This window comes from Colobus angolensis, unplaced genomic scaffold, assembly GCF_000951035.1.
Source record: "Colobus angolensis palliatus isolate OR3802 unplaced genomic scaffold, Cang.pa_1.0 Scaffold243, whole genome shotgun sequence".
NCBI classification, from domain to species: Eukaryota; Metazoa; Chordata; class Mammalia; order Primates; family Cercopithecidae; genus Colobus; species Colobus angolensis.
The window spans coordinates 2,737,191-2,750,501 of NW_012115633.1; the positions used below are offsets into that span (position 1 = coordinate 2,737,191).

The following is a 13,311-nucleotide window of genomic DNA, read 5'->3' on the forward strand; positions in this document are numbered from 1 at the left end:
CAAAAAAAAAAAAAAAAATTAGGTGGTTCTGAGCTGTTTTAGCCCATTCTCACATTGCTAGAAAGAAATACCTGGTTTAAAAAAAAAAAAAGAGGGTGAGTTGGTTCACAGTTCTGCAGGCTGTACAGGAAGGACAATGCTGGCATCTGCTGGGCTTCTGTGGAGGCCTCAGGAAACTTCCAATCATGGTAGAAGGGGAAGTGGGAGCAGAAGCAAGAGAGAGAGGAAGAAGTACTACACACTTTTAGATGACTAGATCTCATGAGCACTCACTCAGTATCACGGGATGGATGGTGCTAACCCATTCATGAGAAATCCATCCCCATGATCCAATTGCCTCCCACCAGACCCCACCTCCAACACTGGGGATAACAATTCAATATGACATCTGAGTAAGGCAACATCCAAACTCTGTGATGGGCCCTTCCGATGGGAATGTGTGCAGAGTGCTCCCCACTGTTACAAAGTTATTTCACTTCCGTGGCCCCATGTGTCACATACAAAACCCTCTCCCTCCAGGCTCCTGACTTGATGTCTGAGTATCTGACTTGGGCAGGGTCTGTCTTCATTTCCTCATGTTTTTGTAATGTGTCTCTTGTCCACAAAGTCAACTGTCCGTCCATTGTCATTTGCTGCTCTGGTACAATTTCCTCAGGCCACTTGTTTTTCAAAGCATACAACTGGGAAGTGATCGTTTTTATTTGAGTCAATAAAAATGTCACTGACTCCAAAGCTACTTCAGGCTGAGAGCAGGTACGTGTGCACGGCAGCTCTAACCTGGGAGCCCGCCTTTGACTTCACAGCCATCTTGATATTCAGGCTCCCTACTGGCTCTACATTTGCCTGTCTGCTTTCCAGGAGATGCATTTGAAATCTCAGCATTTTTGTCATTGACTGAGTGCAGAAAGTCAGTCTTGGCATTATTGCCCATCAGCAACTTGTGGTCGCTGGCCAGGAAGTTCTCAATCTCATGGTGATGCAGAAACTTGTACTGGAGGATTAGGGCGCTCTATTAGTCACTGTCCTGAGAAAGTGATTATTTATTCTACAGAAAACCTATTCTTTTCAGGATGTGCCAGCTTACATGGCTCAACCCAGACAGGGTGCCAAGACCTGGGAGGACCAGTGCATGACTGCTGCTCTTCTAACTTCTTCTCCAGCAGAGCACAAATAATTCTCTCCATGCTGCCGAGGCCTCATTACTCTCACTTCAGCACTTCCAGATATCATAAATCCATCCTCATCCTGGGATACAGGCCTGGAGTCAGGGAGGAGAAGTCTAGGGACAGAGAACTCAACACCTCTTCCTTAACACTCCAGGACCAATGTGGAGCTGGGATTCTGGGCAAACACATCCTTCCACTCTGCCGCACAGCCCTGGCTGAGATCTGTTGGCCTCCCAGGCATTTGAAAGCCAGATCCATCTTTTTTCTTGTTTTCCCTGGAGACATCGGCAGATTTTGTGTCCCCGTATTTGTCAAAGTATCAAGACCCCGGGGTTGGTGATATTTGCAAAACAAGGGAGGGGCCCAGAAGCCTCAGCAACCATGACTGGACACATCTGATGGCAACTGACTCACTTCTTATAACACAGACACCCTCATCCGTGGCCTTGTCCTCAAAGTGCCCGCTCTGTTCTCTGGGAGTCTCAGCCTGCCTGTAATTGAGAAGTAACTGCTTGAATCTGTCCATGGCCTTTGCCATGATCAGACCACCAACATCTGGGACAATCTGGGAGTATATTTGCTAGGAACAGTCACAGAGACAGATCCAGGACACTTGAGAGTTTAAATAGTGGCTGTTTGGACACTCAGAGGACAGTGATATTCAGAAATGTTTGGTGCTGCCTCTGAAGAAAGCATGGAAGGAGAGAGGTGCAGTCATGAAACTACATTGACTGCATTTCTCTAAGTGAGCCATGAACAGTTTATGAACCTTCCTCAAAACCCTTTTAGATGGCTGTTGCTTTCTGGAATTTCTCTGTGTGGTGGTGAAATTAACATGAGTTGACTTTGATGTCTAGTTTTGATATCTAGTCTAAAGTGAGGGAATAGGTAAGAGAACAGATTCTAGAGAAAGAATGCTTGAGTCCTAGTTCTGCATGCTATTCTTTAGCCCTGCTAAGCCTCAGTTTCCTCATGTATAAAATGGGTATAAGAGTATATCATGCGGCCTCACAGGACTGCTGGATTAACAGCGTTAACACATGTGAGGGAGATTAAAAATGTCCACACCTCCATCCCTCCCTATGTCATCTATGTCTTTGCAATGTGGTTCTGCAGCTCCTCCCATCAAGAGGCAGAGTCTCTTCCTTGAGTCTGAGCTGGCCCTGTGACATTCTGGCTGATAGAACTGGGTGGAAGTAGCATCCTGCCATTTCTGAGTCAGCCTCAGGAGGCCATGCATTCTTTCACCTCCCCTCTTGGGAACCCATTGCCACCCTGTGAACACAATGAAACCAGGCTGGTGGGTGATGAGAGACAAGTGGCCCAGTTGCCCTATGACTCTTGCCATGTGATGGTTAACCGTGAGAGATCTGAGTGAAGCTCTCTGAGACCAACCAGCTTCAGCCACACCACCCTCCAGCTGACCACAGATAAAAGGTCAAGCCCAGCCAAGATCGGCCAAGCCGAGCCCCATCCACCCAGAGATTCATGAGGAATAATAAATGGTTCTTGGTTTAAGCCAAGCTCAGGCTACTATATGAAATACCATAGGCTGAGTGGATTCGTCAACACACAGTTATTTTCAGTCCAAGTTCATGGTGCCAGTAGGTTCTGTCCTTGGTGACGGCACACTTCCTAGTTTGCAAGTGGGTGCCTTCTCACTGTGTCCTCACACAGCACAGAGGCTGCACTTTCTTCCTCTTCTTATAAGGGCACTAATCCTATCTTCGGGGCTCCACCCTTATAAACTCATTTAAATCTAATCACCTCCCAGAGGCCCCACCTCCTAATGCCATTGCATTGGGGAGGAGGGCTTCAGCATATGAATTTGGTGGTGGGGTGCACAATCATTTCGTTCATAAAAAGGCACTAGTTCTGTAGTCATTTGCTAACTGACAAACAAAACCTAACTGATATCACATGTAAAGGCTTCAATGGGCATACATTAAGCACTCAAAAAATATGAGTCATTATTATTGTCCAACACAGCAACTTAAAAAGATAGATTTTCATCCAATGTACAAACCTGAAATTTGTAGAATCAAGAATGGCCTTGTCTTCCCACACCTTATAGTTATAAAGAAGAGGTCACATTATTTTTAAAAATAAGCAACTTCAACAAATGTTTTCAATTCATTTATTATAAAGGGTTTCAACTGTGGCAAGTCTTTTGTGCCATGTCCTTTCATATGAAAGATACAGTGGCTGAAAATGGACTGGTGGGGGAGAGATAGTTAGTGAACAATAGCAAATGGTTGTGATTTTTCACGATGGAAGAACATGGGGCTAAAAGTCGATGATAGCAGTGAAACTCTCACAGAGCTTTCTGAGATGGGAAATGGGACCACTTCCCTGATCATTTCTACTATGGGTTTGAATGCTTACACAGTAGGATGGTCTTTATGAGGTCAGAAAACATGGAAAATGGGAAAAGAAGCTAAATTAAGGAATGAGAGCAGAGTGAGAAGACAGAAAATCAAGAAAACATCAAGGGCTGAATAAATCATTTTCGTAGGTAAGAACCCCAGCTCCCGAGCTCACCCCAGATGAGTGATTAGAGATGGCTTATTTTCAAATGCATTTCCACAGTGGGGTGGGGGGTCATAGAATCCCAGAATTCTGTAGCCAGCAAAGACTCCAGAGGCCCTGTCCTAGCAGAGCAGTTTACTGACATCTGCCATCTCTTCCTAGGTAAGTTCACTGTTAACTGCTGTGAGCAAGAATGCTGCCTTTAACTTAGCATTCCCTATTTCTCTAAGAATATATATTACTATAATTCTGTTTTCAGTTTGATGTTGATACACAACTGTTCCAACAAATTAATGTTCCCATCTTTGGTTAACTCATTTGGCCAGAAAGCAAGTTCACAGATTTTCCATGCCATCCCTCCAAAGAAAAAAACGTAAGTGTGTCATTGTGTTTTCATGCTAACGAGCATTAAAAAATTAATGCTTGGAGGCTCTCCAGCCCAGGGCAAATGAGTGGATACAAATACATACTTCAGTAGTGTGTCAGAAAATACAGATTGTCAACTAAATAGCCATTCTCTTTTTATCTTCTTTTTTTAATCAACCTAACCTAATTTTGTCTGGGGCAGCAACATTGCTATTACAAAAAAAAAGAAAAAAAAAAAACCTCTCCCAGGCTCTTTTACAGCCAGGTGTATTCTATGACACTGTTCACAACAAGTCTGGTAAAACCACTGAGGTTGAGTGACTCTCCTGAATGCAATAGAACCCAACTGTAACTGTCATGAACCCGGGGGCCACTTGTCTCTATGTAGACAACTCAACTAAACTGTAAGACACTATGACACAAGGAAATGCCAAAGTGTTACATAAAGCACTGTAACACTTGTACCACCACAAACACTGTAACAATGTACCAATGTACCACCACAAACAATGAAACACATCTAGAAGTTGAAAGGGAAACGTGTGTGTGTGTGTGTGTGTGTGTGTTTGTGTGTGCACACGTGTTGGAGAGGTGGAGGTAACATTGTTAACAGTATTGTGTTCCTTGAAGACCAAGCCATAGTATCCATACTGATTCATGGTTGTTTCTAAAGCTCAAGTCTTAAGAGAAAAGTACACCCGGAACCCTGAACTTAAATAAATGTCTTTACTCATCTGAAGGCCAACCCAATTTTATGGGCCAAATTGAAATCGACTCCAACCTTCCTTTTGCTTTGGGGCCATGGAGTCTGCATGTCTCCCATAGCCCATTCATTCATTAAACATTTGTTGAGCACTTACTCTGGGCCTGGCTCTGCAATACCAGAGTAAGTTACATTCAGAAAACTAAATTCCATGTCACAAATGAGTAGGGCTAGCTTGGACTGGGGCATTTGGAATATTCATGTGCCAAGCATAAGACTTCTGGTTTGTGACGTGCAGTGGTGATGGTGATGGGAATCAACTGCTGTGTAGGAGCAGCTGTAATTTGAACCAGAGCATTTTGTTCTGGGTCAGGTGCATCAATAACTTCTAAAACAATCTACATTTCCAAAGTCACTTTAATCCATTCTTAGTCTTTGCTTTTATGAATTCTGAACTCCTAAATGTGTCTAGGGTTTGGATCCAAAGATAAATAGTTTCCATTTCTATCCCTGGTTAGAAACAACATACAAATGGAAAAGTTGGGTTCAAAGGCACATTAATCACTCATTACAAGAGATGCCAATAGATGGCCTTGTCTTCATACCACTTCTCCATTTCACAGGAAATCTGGCAACACTTCATCATTACTGGGCACTTATTAATCACTTTCCTCTGTATATTTTATAACAGTATTTGTCACTATAGTGATTCCCTGAAAACTGAGCTGGTAAGCCAGCAGAGACGCCTTCCTCCTTTGAGCAGGCTAAAATTAACTGCTCATTATGAAGTGCCACAGGAAAGCTACTAATGTGTCTTGTCCAGGAACAGTCACTTAAATCTATCACTGCTTAATGATGTGAGCTATGAAGTCTCCATGTTCAACACTCATACCCTCCCCTTCCCTAAGAGACTGGATGATCTGAACTCCCCACTCCAGAAACTTAGCCATTGTTTGCAGCAGCATTTAGGTTCACTTTTAAGCGATTGCTGCTAAGCAAATTTACACTTGTCTGCCTTGGCTGTTCTTTGGTAATTCAGTGCAAGGGTCCTAGAATAACCCAATATAAAATAAGCTAGTGGAAAGTGACTCTTACTGCAAGGGAACATTAACACCCACAGCACTGTAAGCAACCATAAAGGAATTCCAAGTCCTCTCTGAAAGTGGACATTATTGGATCATGATTATGAATTTGCATACAAAGTCTCAGACTGTCTGCTTTCCACTTGCTGTTTATGCTACTTGGCAGACATTTGAAAGCTAAGACAGGACTTCTGGGAAGATGAAGTATGTGTGCTCTTCCTGTCTCCTGCCACCAAGTACAACTAAGAACGCTGGACATTACATATAAAACACTGAAAGGTACAGAGAAGAAGCCAGGCTGGCTAGAGACCTGAGAAACATGATATGGGTTTCCTGTGTTTTCTTTTTGTTTCGCATATCCTGGACTTAAAGCTGAAGAAGCTGGCAACCGGGAAGTGCCAACAGGAAGAGGCATCAAAAAGCCCCAAGGAAAGCTGATCCTCCCTAGGTAAGGGACCAGGAAAGAGGCAGCCTATCAAGACAGAAAACTTTCACAAGATAACCTCCCTGCCCCAGCCAAACACCGCAGAAATAACGATGATCCCACTCTCATACCATGTCAACAAAGGCCAGGTTGGGAGCCTAGATTCCCACTCTCTCTGGGTTATAAGGGGGTGCCCCATCCATTCCGCTCCCTACCCCACCAGGGTGGTGTCAGTGGACACCACATGGGGAGGCTGGACTTGCACTCCCACTCAGCACTAATGAAGTGCCCCCTCCCTCTGCCAGCTGTGCTGGTGTCAGAGAGGCCTAGAGGAGAGTCAGGAATGTCACTGTAGCCCACTGCAATGAGACTATCTCTGCCATGGTGTCAGGGGAGGCCTCATGAGGAACGGTCCTCTTCTTCACAACCAAGGACATATCGATGGAACTCCCAACACCCAGAGCAGTGAGGAGACACCCCCACTGTCAGTGGAGACTGAGTGGAAAACCTGGGCTTCTATCCAACCTCGAGGTAATGAGGCAGCATCCTCCCCTGCCCCCATCCCCAGCTGTGTCAGAGGATGCTCACCAAAATCAAGGGTTTAAATAAGATCTTGAGTCTCATTACATAATACTTAAGTGTTTGGGTTTCTGTCTGAAATCACACATTATAACAAGGAAAAGGAAGATCTTAAATTGAATGATGAAAGAAAATCACAGCATGCCTACACTGAGATGACACAGATGCTAACACTATCTGACAAAAATTTTTAAGCAGCCAAGATAAAAATACTTTGATCAACAGATACAAGCATGCTTGAAACCAATGAAAACATAGTCTTGGCAAAGAAACAGAAAGTCCCCATAAGAAATAGAAAAAAAAAACAAATAAAAATTTTAGAAGTGAAAAATATAACCAAAATAAAAAACTCAATGGATGGTCTCAACAGAATGGAAGGGACAGAGAAAAGAATCTGTGAAGAGGACAAAATAGTAGAATGTACCCAATCTGAATAACCAAGAAACCAGACTGAAAGAAATAGAAAGCAGATTCTCAGAGACCTGTGGTACTGTCACAGAACCTCTAACATTTGTGTCAACACAGTCTCAGAAGGAGAGGAGAAAGCGGACATGCCTGAAAAGTGCCCAAAGGAATGATGGCCCAAAACTTTGTAAATTTAACAAAAGACAAGCCTTCGATTAAAGAAGCAAAGTGAATCCAAAATAGGATAAACCCAAAGGAATCAAGTCATAATTAAAAACAGCATAATTAAACTTCCAAAAACTAGGACAAAGCAAAGCAAATTTCTTTAAAAATCTAAAGAAAAACAATACCTCATTTATAAGGGGAAAACAATTCAAGTGACAGACTTCTCATCAGTAGCCATGGAGGCCTGAGGAATGGCACAGTGATTCAAGTGCTGAAAGAAGAGGATCGTTAGACTAAAAATCTACATCCAGTGAAAATATCCTTGAAGAATAAAAGGAAATTCAAAAGATCCTCTAATTAAGGAAAACCAAGAGGATTTGTTGCCAACAGGACTACCCTAAAAGAATGGCTACAAGTTCTCTAAACAGAAAGGAAAGAATGAAAGAAGAAATCTTGGTACCTCAGGAAGGAAGAAAAGACACAGTAAGTGAGAATATGGGTAAATACAACAGACTTTCCTTCTCTTACGTCTTCTAAGTTCTTTCTGAGTCCCTTCTAAGAAAGAAAAACAGAGAACAAACAGAAACCAAAATATAAAACATACTTAACTCCTAACTTATAAATATCTGCATATAGTCTAAACATAACCTAAATATATGTTGTTTATAAGGAACTCATTTCAAACATAATGATATAGGTGGAAGGTTAAAGGATGGAAGAACATATATTATGCAAATATTAATCAAAGGAATGGAGGAGTAGCTACATTAATATCTGATAAAGTAGTCTAAAGAGTGAAAAGAAAAAATACCAGCAACTGAGAGGGACATTACATAATAATAAAAAGTCAATCCATCAGAAGGCATAGTAATCCTAAGTGTGTATGCACCAAACAACAAAGCCACAAAATATGTGAAGCAAAAACTGACAGAACTTAAAGAAATATACTGATCCATAATTATAGTTGAAGACTTCAACATCTGTCCTTCAACAACTGTTAGAACAACTAGAACTTCAACATCTGTCCTTCAACAATTGTTAGGACAACTAGGCAGAAGGTCATCAAAAAAATGGAATAAATCAACAACACTACAGGTTCTAATCAACATTTATGGAATATTTCCACTAACAAGCAGAGCGTACTTTTTTTTCAGAGATCCAGAGAAAATACACCAAAATAAACCACATTCTGTGACATTTTTTAAAATCTCAACAAATTTAAATGAATTGAAGTCATTCTCTGACCACATAGAAACAAACCAGAAATCAAAAATGAGAAAATATCCAAACATGTGGAAACTAAAAACTCTCTGAAACACCTCTGAAAATCCATGGATCAAAGAGGACGTCTCAAGAGAACTAAAAAAATACATTGAAGTCAATGAAAATGAAAATACAGCATATTAAAATTTGTGGGAAACAGCTAAAGTCGTGCTGGAAGGGAAGTTTATACCACTAAGTGTATACATTAGAAAACAGGAGAGTTTCAAATTAATAATTTAATTTCCCACCCCAAGAACCTAGAAAAAGAACAAAATTAACTAAAGCAAGCTGAAGGAAGGAAATAACAATAAGAGCAGGAATCAATGATACTGAAAAGAGCAAAATAAGAAAGAATGTGAGGTTTTTTTAAAGTTAGTACATTGAAAAGATCTATAGACTTGGCAAACCTCTAGCAAAATTGACAAAAGACTAAGGGAGAAAACCCAAAACATCAAAATCAGGAAGGAAACTGGAGATCTCACTTTCCTTGCAAACATCAAGAGGATAAGAGGCTGGTGCATGCAGAGGACAGAACCCAAAGGGGCACACACCTGGGCTGGCTGGTGTTCAAGCTGGAGGCTGTTCAGTGTTCTAGGACAAATCTGATGCTCTGTAACAATGCTTGAAATAAATACCAGCCATCTCTATGAGCAATAGTTTCAGCTCTTGGCAGCCACGTGTAACCTTATTGATGAAAATGACAATAAAATTGGGGCTGAGACTGAGAAGAATTGTCACCTGAATGAGAACACTGAAAAATGATTATTGCATTGGGCTTTTAGTGTCTTTTTTTTTTTTAATTATTATGCTTTAAGTTCTAAGGTACATGTGCACAACGTGCAGGTTTGTTACATATGTATACATGTGCCATGTAGGTGTGCCGCACCCATTAACTCGTGATTTACATTAGGTATGTCTCCTAATGCTATCCCTCCTCTCTACCCCCTCCCCACAATAGGACCCCGTGTGTGATGTTCCACTTCCTGCGTCCAAGTGATCTCATTGTTCAGTTCCCACCTATGAGTGAGAACATGCGATATTTGGTTTTCCGTTCTTGCGATAGTTTGCTGAGAATGATGGTTTCCAGCTGCATCCATGTCCCTACAAAGGACACAAACTCATCCTTTTTTATGGCTGCATAGTATTCCATGGTGTATATGTGCCACATTTTCTTGATCCAGTCTGTCACTGATGGACATTTGGGTTGATTCCAAGTCTTTGCTATTGTGAATAGTGCTGCAATAAACATACGTGTGCATGTGTCTTTATAGCAGCATGACTTATAATCCTTTGGGTATATGCCCAGTAATGGGATGGCTGGGTCAGATGGTATTTCTAGTTCTAGATCCTTGAGGAATCGCCACATGGGTTTCCACAATGGTTGAACTAGTTTACAGTCCCACCAACAGTGTAAAAGTGTTCCTATTTCTCCACATCCTCTCCAGCACTTGTTGTTTCCTGATTTTTTAATGATTGCCATTCTAACTGGTGTGAGATGGTATCTCATTGTGGTTTTGATTTGCATTTCTCTGATGGTGAGTGATGATGAGCATTTTTTCATGTGTCTGTTGGCTGTATGAATGTCTTCTTTTGAGAAATGTCTGTTCATATCCTTTGCCCACTTTTTGATGGTGTTGTTTGTTTTTTCCTTGTAAATTTGATTGAGTTCTTTATAGGTTCTGGATATTAGCCCTTTGTCAGCTGAGTAGCTTGCAAAAATTTTTTCCCATTCTGTAGGTTGCCTGTTCACTCTGATGGTAGTTTCTTTTGCTGTGCAGAAGCTCTTTAATTTAGTTAGATCCCATTTGTTAATTATGGCTTTTGTTGCCGTTGCTTTTGGTGTTTTAGACATGAAGTCCTTGCCCATGCCTATGTCCTGAATGGTATTCCCTAGGTTTTCTTCTAGGGTTTTTATGGTTTTAGGTCTAACATTTAAGTCTCTAATCCATCTTGAATTACTTTTCGTATAAGGAGTAAGAAAAGGATCCAGTTTCAGCTTTCTACTTATGGCTAGCCAATTTTCTCAGCAACATTTATTAAATAGGGAATCCTTTCCCTGTTTCTTGTTTTTGTCAGGTTTGTCAAAGATCAGATGGCTGTAGATGTGTGGTATTATTTCTGAGGGCTCTGTTCTGTTCCATTGGTCTATATCTCTGTTTTGGTACCAGTACCATAACAGAGATATTTTGGTTACTGTAGCTGTTTTGGTTACTGTAGCCTTGTAGCATAGTTTGAAGTCAGGTAGCATGATGCCTCCAGCTTTGTTCTTTTGGTTTAGGATTGTCTTGGCAATGTGGGGTCTTTTTTGGTTCCATATGAACTTTAAACTTTTTTGGTTCCATATGAACTTTGGTTCCACATGAACTTTAAAAATGATAATAAGGGAATACAATGAACAATTCTATACATATAAATCTGACAAATTAGATGATACGAAGCAATTCCTTGAAAATTTTTCCAATTCTGTGAAGAAAGTCATTGGTTTATTCAACACCGAAAATAAGCTCCTGCTAGAGGAAAGCTCAGATGCTAAGGTTACCTTTCCGGGTTGCTTTACCAATACTTGTTGTGGTCATCCATTAGGCAATTCAGGCAAGCTTGAGGAAAGTGATGACCTTGAAGTAAGGGAAGCAGCATAGAAGCATCTGAAAGCTGAGTTAGGAATCCCCATGGAAGCATTTCCTCCAGAAGAAATTAATTATTTAACACGAATTCACTATGAGGCTCGGTCTGATGGTATCTGGGGTGAACATGAAATTGATTACATTTTATTTGTGAGGAAGAATGTCACTTTGAGTCTAGATCCCAATGAGATTAAAAGTTTTCTCAAAGGAAGAACTCAAAGAACTTCTGAAAACAGCAGCTAGTTGTAAAATTAAGAGAACACCATGGTTTCCAATTATTGTAGAGGCTTTTCCTGTTAAACGGTGGGATAGCTTAAATCATTTGAATCAGTTTGTTTATCACAAGAAAATACTTAGAATGTGAATATAGAGATGAATAATTACTGAAAAAAATTCTCTACTTGGTAAATTTAAAATGATTGTTTTGTTTTAAATTTGGTTCCCTATTAGGGGAACTCTCATGTGATACCCTGATACTTTACAACCTGCTTGGAAAAAATAATTAACTCCTAACTTTGTATTACACACCCAGGATATATGCTCTGCTTGTAGAAGACGTTTATGAGGGAGATTATTGTAAAATGAGAGAGCAAATAAAACTTAATTTAAACTGTTCAAAAAAATGATAATAAGGGAATACAATGAACAATTCTATACATATAAATCTGACAAATTAGATGATACGAAGCAATTCCTTGAAAAACTCAGACTACTACAATACTAAATAATTATTTCAAAGATCATTGTGTTAGCCCTGAAACTATTAAGACAATTTAATTCATAATTAACAAACTCTCAGAAAGGAAATCTTCAGGTCCAGGTGGTGTCACTGGAGAATTCTACCACACATGTAAAGAAGAATTGAGGCCAGCTCTACAGAATCATTTCAGAAAATAGAAGAACACATCCCAGTTCAGAACTAGAAAAACACAGTACAACAAAAGCAACAAAGCCTGGTGTTCCTCATGAATATAGTATAAAAATCTTTAGCAAAATATTAGCAAATATAGTCCTACAATATGTAAAAAGAATTACACTCAGTACCAACTGGGTTTTATTTCGAAGATGCAATGCTGGCTCAGTATTTGAAAAGCAATCATTGCAATCCACTATAACGCAGATTAAAAAAGAAAAATCACATGACTGTGTAGTCAGATGCTCTACCCCTGAGCTATACCCCCAAGAAAAATCACATGATTGTACCAAACAATGCAGAAAAAGCAGTTAATGAAATTCAATACTCATTCATGATTTTTACAAACTCTCAAAAAATTAAGAATAGAGAGAAACTTCCTCTACTTGATAAAGAATGTCTACAAACACCCTGAGGCTACCATTATACTTAATATTACAGGTGAGTGACTGAATGTTTTCCCCCTAAGGTTGAGAACAAAGTAAAGATGTCTACCGTAACATTCTTATTCAACATAGTGCCGGAAGCTCTATCGAGTCATTGTAAAAAGGCAAGAAAAGGAAACAAAGGGCCACAGATCAGAGAAGAAGCTCATGAACCAGCCCCTATTTGCAGATGACACACGGTCTACATATAAAGCCACAAAGAACCTGAAGAGAAAAAAGTCCTAGAACTAATAAGTGAGCTCAGCAAGGTCATGGACACAAAATAAAAATAAAGAAACGTATTGTATTTCTATGTACCAGCAATAAACACATGGACACACGGCCTTTCAGTGGAAAGTAAAAATGCAATACCATTAAAATTGATTAAAAAAAAAAAAAGAAAGAAACAGTATGAATGTAACAAATCATACACAGGACTTGTAAGCCAGAAATTACACAATGCTGATGGAAAAAGAGATAATTTAATAAACAGAGAAACATACGGTGTTGATGGATTGGAAGACTCAAGTAGGAAAGATGCCCATTCTCCCCAAAACTAATAAACAGGTTTAACACAATTTCTATCATAATCTCAGCAAAAGTTTTTGTAGATATAAACAGACTATTCCAAAAGATATATGAAGAGACAAAGGGATGAGAATAGCTA

General features: G+C 40.1%; 1 pseudogene; it reads left to right on the plus strand.

Annotated features, from left to right (window-relative positions):
* The first annotated feature begins 9,264 nt into the window (after positions 1-9,264).
* Positions 9,265-11,670, plus strand: LOC105514373 (annotated as a pseudogene).
* Positions 11,671-13,311: the final 1,641 nt, after the last annotated feature.